The sequence below is a fragment of the Ambystoma mexicanum genome, chromosome 4q, assembly GCF_040938575.1.
Source record: "Ambystoma mexicanum isolate Mex_15411 chromosome 4q, UKY_AmexF1_1, whole genome shotgun sequence".
Lineage (NCBI taxonomy): Eukaryota > Metazoa > Chordata > Amphibia > Caudata > Ambystomatidae > Ambystoma > Ambystoma mexicanum.
Window position 1 is genome coordinate 527,688,995 of NC_090928.1, and position 7,500 is coordinate 527,696,494.

The 7,500-nt window shown below is 40.0% G+C and overlaps 8 non-coding genes across 8 annotated transcripts; all 8 read right to left on the bottom strand.

The window, feature by feature from the left end:
• Positions 1-16: 16 nt before the first annotated feature.
• TRNAK-CUU (transfer RNA lysine (anticodon CUU)) lies at positions 17-89 on the bottom strand. The gene has a single exon. It is a non-coding gene; the product is annotated as a tRNA-Lys (tRNA).
• A 1,298-nt stretch (positions 90-1,387) lies between these two features.
• TRNAK-CUU (transfer RNA lysine (anticodon CUU)) lies at positions 1,388-1,460 on the bottom strand. The gene has a single exon. It is a non-coding gene; the product is annotated as a tRNA-Lys (tRNA).
• A 1,462-nt stretch (positions 1,461-2,922) lies between these two features.
• Positions 2,923-2,995, bottom strand: TRNAK-CUU (transfer RNA lysine (anticodon CUU)). The gene has a single exon. It is a non-coding gene; the product is annotated as a tRNA-Lys (tRNA).
• Positions 2,996-4,016: 1,021 nt separating this feature from the next.
• On the bottom strand, positions 4,017-4,089 carry TRNAK-CUU (transfer RNA lysine (anticodon CUU)). The gene has a single exon. It is a non-coding gene; the product is annotated as a tRNA-Lys (tRNA).
• Positions 4,090-4,614: 525 nt separating this feature from the next.
• TRNAK-CUU (transfer RNA lysine (anticodon CUU)) lies at positions 4,615-4,687 on the bottom strand. Its single transcript has one exon. It is a non-coding gene; the product is annotated as a tRNA-Lys (tRNA).
• Positions 4,688-5,294: 607 nt separating this feature from the next.
• TRNAK-CUU (transfer RNA lysine (anticodon CUU)) lies at positions 5,295-5,367 on the bottom strand. Its single transcript has one exon. It is a non-coding gene; the product is annotated as a tRNA-Lys (tRNA).
• A 1,380-nt stretch (positions 5,368-6,747) lies between these two features.
• TRNAK-CUU (transfer RNA lysine (anticodon CUU)) lies at positions 6,748-6,820 on the bottom strand. Its single transcript has one exon. It is a non-coding gene; the product is annotated as a tRNA-Lys (tRNA).
• A 525-nt stretch (positions 6,821-7,345) lies between these two features.
• TRNAK-CUU (transfer RNA lysine (anticodon CUU)) lies at positions 7,346-7,418 on the bottom strand. Its single transcript has one exon. It is a non-coding gene; the product is annotated as a tRNA-Lys (tRNA).
• Positions 7,419-7,500: the final 82 nt, after the last annotated feature.

Consider the following 7,500-nt stretch of genomic DNA (forward strand, 5'->3'; position numbering starts at 1 on the left):
AAATTTTAGTTGTTTTCGCCCAACGTGGGGCTCGAACCCACGACCCTGAGATTAAGAGTCTCATGCTCTACCGACTGAGCTAGCCGGGCTCCTTTGGATGCCTATAGTTTTCTTCCCTATCCCTGCACTGCCGTTTTCCACAGATAGGATGTATTTTTTTGGTCAAAAAGCACTACATTTTTAGTTGTTTTCGCCCAACGTGGGGCTGGAACCCACGACCCTGAGATTAAGAGTCTCATGCTCTACCGACTGAGCTAGCCGGGCTCCTTTGGATGCCTATAGTTTTCTTCCCTATCCCTGCACTGCCGTTTTCCAAAGATAGGATGCTGTGTAATCATAGGCTCTGGTGGAGTTTGGAAAGAAAATACACATCAGCCAGAGGCAGAAATACTCTAAGAAAGTATCAAACACAATTACCAGTCAATATCAGAACGCATTGAAGAATATCAGGAAATAGCCGATTAAACCTGTGTGGAAAAAAGTCTTATTTGTGATTTCTCCACTTTATTTTATAGTAAGATGATACATACTTTTTCTTTTACAGTGAATACATTAAGGTGTGGTATTGCCCCATTACACATCATCCAGACATGCATTCATATATTGCATGTTAACAATCAAAATATTGCAAATATTGTAAAGAGACTTTCAATTTCTATTTTTTTGGTCAAAAAGCACTAAAATTTTAGTTGTTTTCGCCCAACGTTTTCTTCCCTATCCCTGCACTGCCGCTTTCCACAGATAGGATGTATTTGTTTGGTCAAAAAGCACTACAATTTTAGTTGTTTTTGCCCAACATGGGGCTCGAACCCACGACCCTGAGATTAAGAGTCTCATGCTCTACCGACTGAGCTAGCCGGGCTCCTTTGGATGCCTATAGTTTTCTTCCCTATCCCTGCACTGCCGTTTTCCACAGATAGGATGCTGTGTAATCATAGGCTCTGGTGGAGTTTGGAAAGAAAATACACATCAGTCAGAGGCAGAAATAGTCTAAGAAAGTATCAAACACAATTACCAGTCAATATCAGAACGCATTGAAGAATATCAGGAAATAGCCGATTAAACCTGTGTGGAAAAAAGTCTTATTTGTGATTTCTCCACTTTATTTTATAGTAAGATGATACATACTTTTTCTTTTACAGTGAATACATTAAGGTGTGGTATTGCCCCATTACACATCATCCAGACATGCATTCATATATTGCATGTTAACAATCAAAATATTGCAAATATTGAAAAGAGACTTTCAATTTCTATTTTTTTGGTCAAAAAGCACTAAAATTTTAGTTGTTTTCGCCCAATGTTTTCTTCCCTATCCCTGCACTGCCGCTTTCCACAGATAGGATGTATTTGTTTGGTCAAAAAGCACTACAATATTAGTTGTTTTCGCCCAACGTGGGGCTCGAACCCACGACCCTGAGATTAAGAGTCTCATGCTCTACCGACTGAGCTAGCCGGGCTCCTTTGGATGCCTATAGTTTTCTTCCCTATCCCTGCACTGCCGTTTTCCACAGATAGGATGTATTTTTTTGGTCAAAAAGCACTACAATTTTAGTTGTTTTCGCCCAAAGTGGGGCTCGAACCCACGACCCTGAGATTAAGAGTCTCATGCTCTACCGACTGAGATAGCCGGGCTCCTTTGGATGCCTATAGTTTTCTTCCCTATCCCTGCACTGCCGTTTTCCACAGATAGGATGCTGTGTAATCATAGGCTCTGGTGGAGTTTGGAAAGAAAATACACATCAGCCAGAGGCAGAAATAGTCTAAGAAAGTATCAAACGCAATTACCAGTCAATATCAGAACGCATTGAAGAATATCAGGAAATAGCCGATTAAACCTGTGTGGAAAAAAGTCTTATTTGTGTTTTCTCCACTTTATTTTATAGTAAGATGATACATACTTTTTCTTTTACAGTGAATACATTAAGGTGTGGTATTGCCCCATTACACATCATCCAGACATGCATTCATATATTGCATGTTAACAATCAAAATATTGCAAATATTGTAAAGAGACTTTCAATTTCTATTTTTTTGGTCAAAAAGCACTAAAATGTTAGTTGTTTTCGCCCAACGTGGGGCTCGATCCCACGACCCTGAGATTAAGAGTCTCATGTGCTACCGACTGAGCAAGCCGGGCTCCTTTGGATGCCCATAGTTTTCTTCCCTATCCCTGCACTGCCGTTTTCCACAGATAGGATGTATTTTTTTGGTCAAAAAGCACTACAATTTTAGTTGTTTTCGCCCAACGTGGGGCTCGAACCCACGACCCTGAGATTAAGAGTCTCATGCTCTACCGACTGAGCTAGCCTGGCTCCTTTGGATGCCTATAGTTTTCTTCCCTATCCCTGCACTGCCGTTTTCCACAGATAGGATGCTGTGTAATCATAGGCTCTGGTGGAGTTTGGAAAGAAAATACACATCAGCCAGAGGCAGAAATAGTCTAAGAAAGTATCAAACACAATTACCAGTCAATATCAGAACGCATTGAAGAATATCAGGAAATAGCCGATTAAACCTGTGTGGAAAAAAGTCTTATTTGTGTTTTCTCCACTTTATTTTATAGTAAGATGATACATACTTTTTCTTTTACAGTGAATACATTAAGGTGTGGTATTGCCCCATTACACATCATCCAGACATGCATTCATATATTGCATGTTAACAATCAAAATATTGCAAATATTGTAAAGAGACTTTCAATTTCTATTTTTTTGGTCAAAAAGCACTAAAATTTTAGTTGTTTTCGCCCAACGTGGGGCTCGAACCCACGACCCTGAGATTAAGAGTCTCATGCGCTACCGACTGAGCAAGCCGGGCTCCTTTGGATGCCCATAGTTTTCTTCCCTATCCCTGCACTGCCGTTTTCCACAGATAGGATGTATTTTTTTGGTCAAAAAGCACTACAATTTTAGTTGTTTTCGCCCAACGTGGGGCTCGAACCCACGACCCTGAGATTAAGAGTCTCATGCTCTACCGACTGAGCTAGCCGGGCTCCTTTGGATGCCTATAGTTTTCTTCCCTATCCCTGCACTGCCGTTTTCCACAGATAGGATGCTGTGTAATCATAGGCTCTGGTGGAGTTTGGAAAGAAAATACACATCAGCCAGAGGCAGAAATAGTCTAAGAAAGTATCAAACACAATTACCAGTCAATATCAGAACGCATTGAAGAATATCAGGAAATAGCCGATTAAACCTGTGTGGAAAAAAGTCTTATTTGTGATTTCTCCACTTTATTTTATAGTAAGATGATACATACTTTTTCTTTTACAGTGAATACATTAAGGTGTGGTATTGCCCCATTACACATCATCCAGACATGCATTCATATATTGCATGTTAACAATGAAAATATTGCAAAGAGACTTTCAATTTCTATTTTTTTGGTCGAAAAGCACTACAATTTTAGTTGTTTTCGCCCAACGTGGTGCTCGAGCCCACGACCCTGAGATTAAGAGTCTCATGCTCTACCGACTGAGCTAGCCGGGCACCTTTGGATGCCTATAGTTTTCTTCCCTATCCCTGCACTGCCGCTTTCCACAGATAGGATGCTGTGTAATCATAGGCTCTGGTGGAGTTTGGAAAGAAAATACACATCAGCCAGAGGCAGAAATAGTCTAAGAAAGTATCAAACACAATTACCAGTCAATATCAGAACGCATTGAAGAATATCAGGAAATAGCCGATTAAACCTGTGTGGAAAAAAGTCTTATTTGTGATTTCTCCACTTTATTTTATAGTAAGATGATACATACTTTTTCTTTTACAGTGAATACATTAAGGTGTGGTATTGCCCCATTACACATCATCCAGACATGCATTCATATATTGCATGTTAACAATCAAAATATTGCAAATATTGTAAAGAGACTTTCAATTTCTATTTTTTTGGTCAAAAAGCACTAAAATTTTAGTTGTTTTCGCCCAACGTTTTCTTCCCTATCCCTGCACTGCCGCTTTCCACAGATAGGATGTATTTGTTTGGTCAAAAAGCACTACAATTTTAGTTGTTTTCGCCCAACGTGGGGCTCGAACCCACGACCCTGAGATTAAGAGTCTCATGCTCTACCGACTGAGCTAGCCGGGCTCCTTTGGATGCCTATAGTTTTCTTCCCTATCCCTGCACTGCCGTTTTCCAAAGATAGGATGCTGTGTAATCATAGGCTCTGGTGGAGTTTGGAAAGAAAATACACATCAGCCAGAGGCAGAAATACTCTAAGAAAGTATCAAACACAATTACCAGTCAATATCAGAACGCATTGAAGAATATCAGGAAATAGCCGATTAAACCTGTGTGGAAAAAAGTCTTATTTGTGATTTCTCCACTTTATTTTATAGTAAGATGATACATACTTTTTCTTTTACAGTGAATACATTAAGGTGTGGTATTGCCCCATTACACATCATCCAGACATGCATTCATATATTGCATGTTAACAATCAAAATATTGCAAATATTGTAAAGAGACTTTCAATTTCTATTTTTTTGGTCAAAAAGCACTCAAATTTTAGTTGTTTTCGCCCAACGTTTTCTTCCCTATCCCTGCACTGCCGCTTTCCACAGATAGGATGTATTTGTTTGGTCAAAAAGCACTACAATTTTAGTTGTTTTTGCCCAACGTGGGGCTCGAACCCACGACCCTGAGATTAAGAGTCTCATGCTCTACCGACTGAGCTAGCCGGGCTCCTTTGGATGCCTATAGTTTTCTTCCCTATCCCTGCACTGCCGTTTTCCACAGATAGGATGCTGTGTAATCATAGGCTCTGGTGGAGTTTGGAAAGAAAATACACATCAGCCAGAGGCAGAAATAGTCTAAGAAAGTATCAAACACAATTACCAGTCAATATCAGAACGCATTGAAGAATATCAGGAAATAGCCGATTAAACCTGTGTGGAAAAAAGTCTTATTTGTGTTTTCTCCACTTTATTTTATAGTAAGATGATACATACTTTTTCTTTTACAGTGAATACATTAAGGTGTGGTATTGCCCCATTACACATCATCCAGACATGCATTCATATATTGCATGTTAACAATCAAAATATTGCAAATATTGTAAAGAGACTTTCAATTTCTATTTTTTTGGTCAAAAAGCACTAAAATTTTAGTTGTTTTCGCCCAACGTGGGGCTCGAACCCACGACCCTGAGATTAAGAGTCTCATGCGCTACCGACTGAGCAAGCCGGGCTCCTTTGGATGCCCATAGTTTTCTTCCCTATCCCTGCACTGCCGTTTTCCACAGATAGGATGTATTTTTTTGGTCAAAAAGCACTACAATTTTAGTTGTTTTCGCCCAACGTGGGGCTCGAACCCACGACCCTGAGATTAAGAGTCTCATGCTCTACCGACTGAGCTAGCTGGGCTCCTTTGGATGCCTATAGTTTTCTTCCCTATCCCTGCACTGCCGTTTTCCACAGATAGGATGCTGTGTAATCATAGGCTCTGGTGGAGTTTGGAAAGAAAATACACATCAGCCAGAGGCAGAAATAGTCTAAGAAAGTATCAAACACAATTACCAGTCAATATCAGAAGGCATTGAAGAATATCAGGAAATAGCCGATTAAACCTGTGTGGAAAAAAGTCTTATTTGTGATTTCTCCACTTTATTTTATAGTAAGATGATACATACTTTTTCTTTTACAGTGAATACATTAAGGTGTGGTATTGCCCCATTACACATCATCCAGACATGCATTCATATATTGCATGTTAACAATCAAAATATTGCAAATATTGTAAAGAGACTTTCAATTTCTATTTTTTTGGTCAAAAAGCACTAACATTTTAGTTGTTTTCGCCCAACGTGGGGCTCGAACCCACAACCCTGAGATTAAGAGTCTCATGCACTACCGACTGAGCAAGCCGGGCTCCTTTGGATGCCCATAGTTTTCTTCCCTATCCCTGCACTGCCGTTTTCCACAGATAGGATGTATTTTTTTGGTCAAAAAGCACTACAATTTTAGTTGTTTTCGCCCAACGTGGGGCTCGAACCCACGACCCTGAGATTAAGAGTCTCATGCTCTACTGACTGAGCTAGCCGGGCTCCTTTGGATGCCTCTAGTTTTCTTCCCTATCCCTGCACTGCCGTTTTCCACAGATAGGATGCTGTGTAATCATAGGCTCTGGTGGAGTTTGGAAAGAAAATACACATCAGCCAGAGGCAGAAATAGTCTAAGAAAGTATCAAACACAATTACCAGTCAATATCGGAACGCATTGAAGAATATCAGGAAATAGCCGATTAAACCTGTGTGGAAAAAAGTCTTATTTGTGTTTTCTCCACTTTATTTTATAGTAAGATGATACATACTTTTTCTTTTACAGTGAATTCATTAAGGTGTGGTATTGCCCCATTACACATCATCCAGACATGCATTCATATATTGCATGTTAACAATCAAAATATTGCAAATATTGTAAAGAGACTTTCAATTTCTATTTTTTTGGTCAAAAAGCACTAAAATTTTAGTTGTTTTCGCCCAACGTTTTCTTCCCTATCCCTGCACTGCCGCTTTCCACAGATAAGATGTATTTTTTTGGTCAAAAAGCACTACAATTTTAGTTGTTTTCACCCAACGTGGGGCTCGAACCCACGACCCTGAGATTAAGAGTCTCATGCTCTACCGACTGAGCTAGCCGGGCTCCTTTGGATACCTATAGTTTTCTTCCCTATCCCTGCACTGCCGTTTTCCACAGATAGGATGTATTTTTTTGGTCAAAAAGCACTACATTTTTAGTTGTTTTCGCCCAACGTGGGGCTCGAACCCACGACCCTGAGATTAAGAGTCTCATGCTCTACCGACTGAGCTAGCCGGGCTCCTTTGGATGCCTATAGTTTTCTTCCCTATCCCTGCACTGCCGTTTTCCAAAGATAGGATGCTGTGTAATCATAGGCTCTGGTGGAGTTTGGAAAGAAAATACACATCAGCCAGAGGCAGAAATACTCTAAGAAAGTATCAAACACAATTACCAGTCAATATCAGAACGCATTGAAGAATATCAGGAAATAGCCGATTAAACCTGTGTGGAAAAAAGTCTTATTTGTGATTTCTCCACTTTATTTTATAGTAAGATGATACATACTTTTTCTTTTACAGTGAATACATTAAGGTGTGGTATTGCCCCATTACACATCATCCAGACATGCATTCATATATTGCATGTTAACAATCAAAATATTGCAAATATTGTAAAGAGACTTTCAATTTCTATTTTTTTGGTCAAAAAGCACTCAAATTTTAGTTGTTTTCGCCCAACGTTTTCTTCCCTATCCCTGCACTGCCGCTTTCCACAGATAGGATGTATTTGTTTGGTCAAAAAGCACTACAATTTTAGTTGTTTTTGCCCAACGTGGGGCTCGAACCCACGACCCTGAGATTAAGAGTCTCATGCTCTACCGACTGAGCTAGCCGGGCTCCTTTGGATGCCTATAGTTTTCTTCCCTATCCCTGCACTGCCGTTTTCCACAGATAGGATGCTGTGTAATCATAGGCTCTG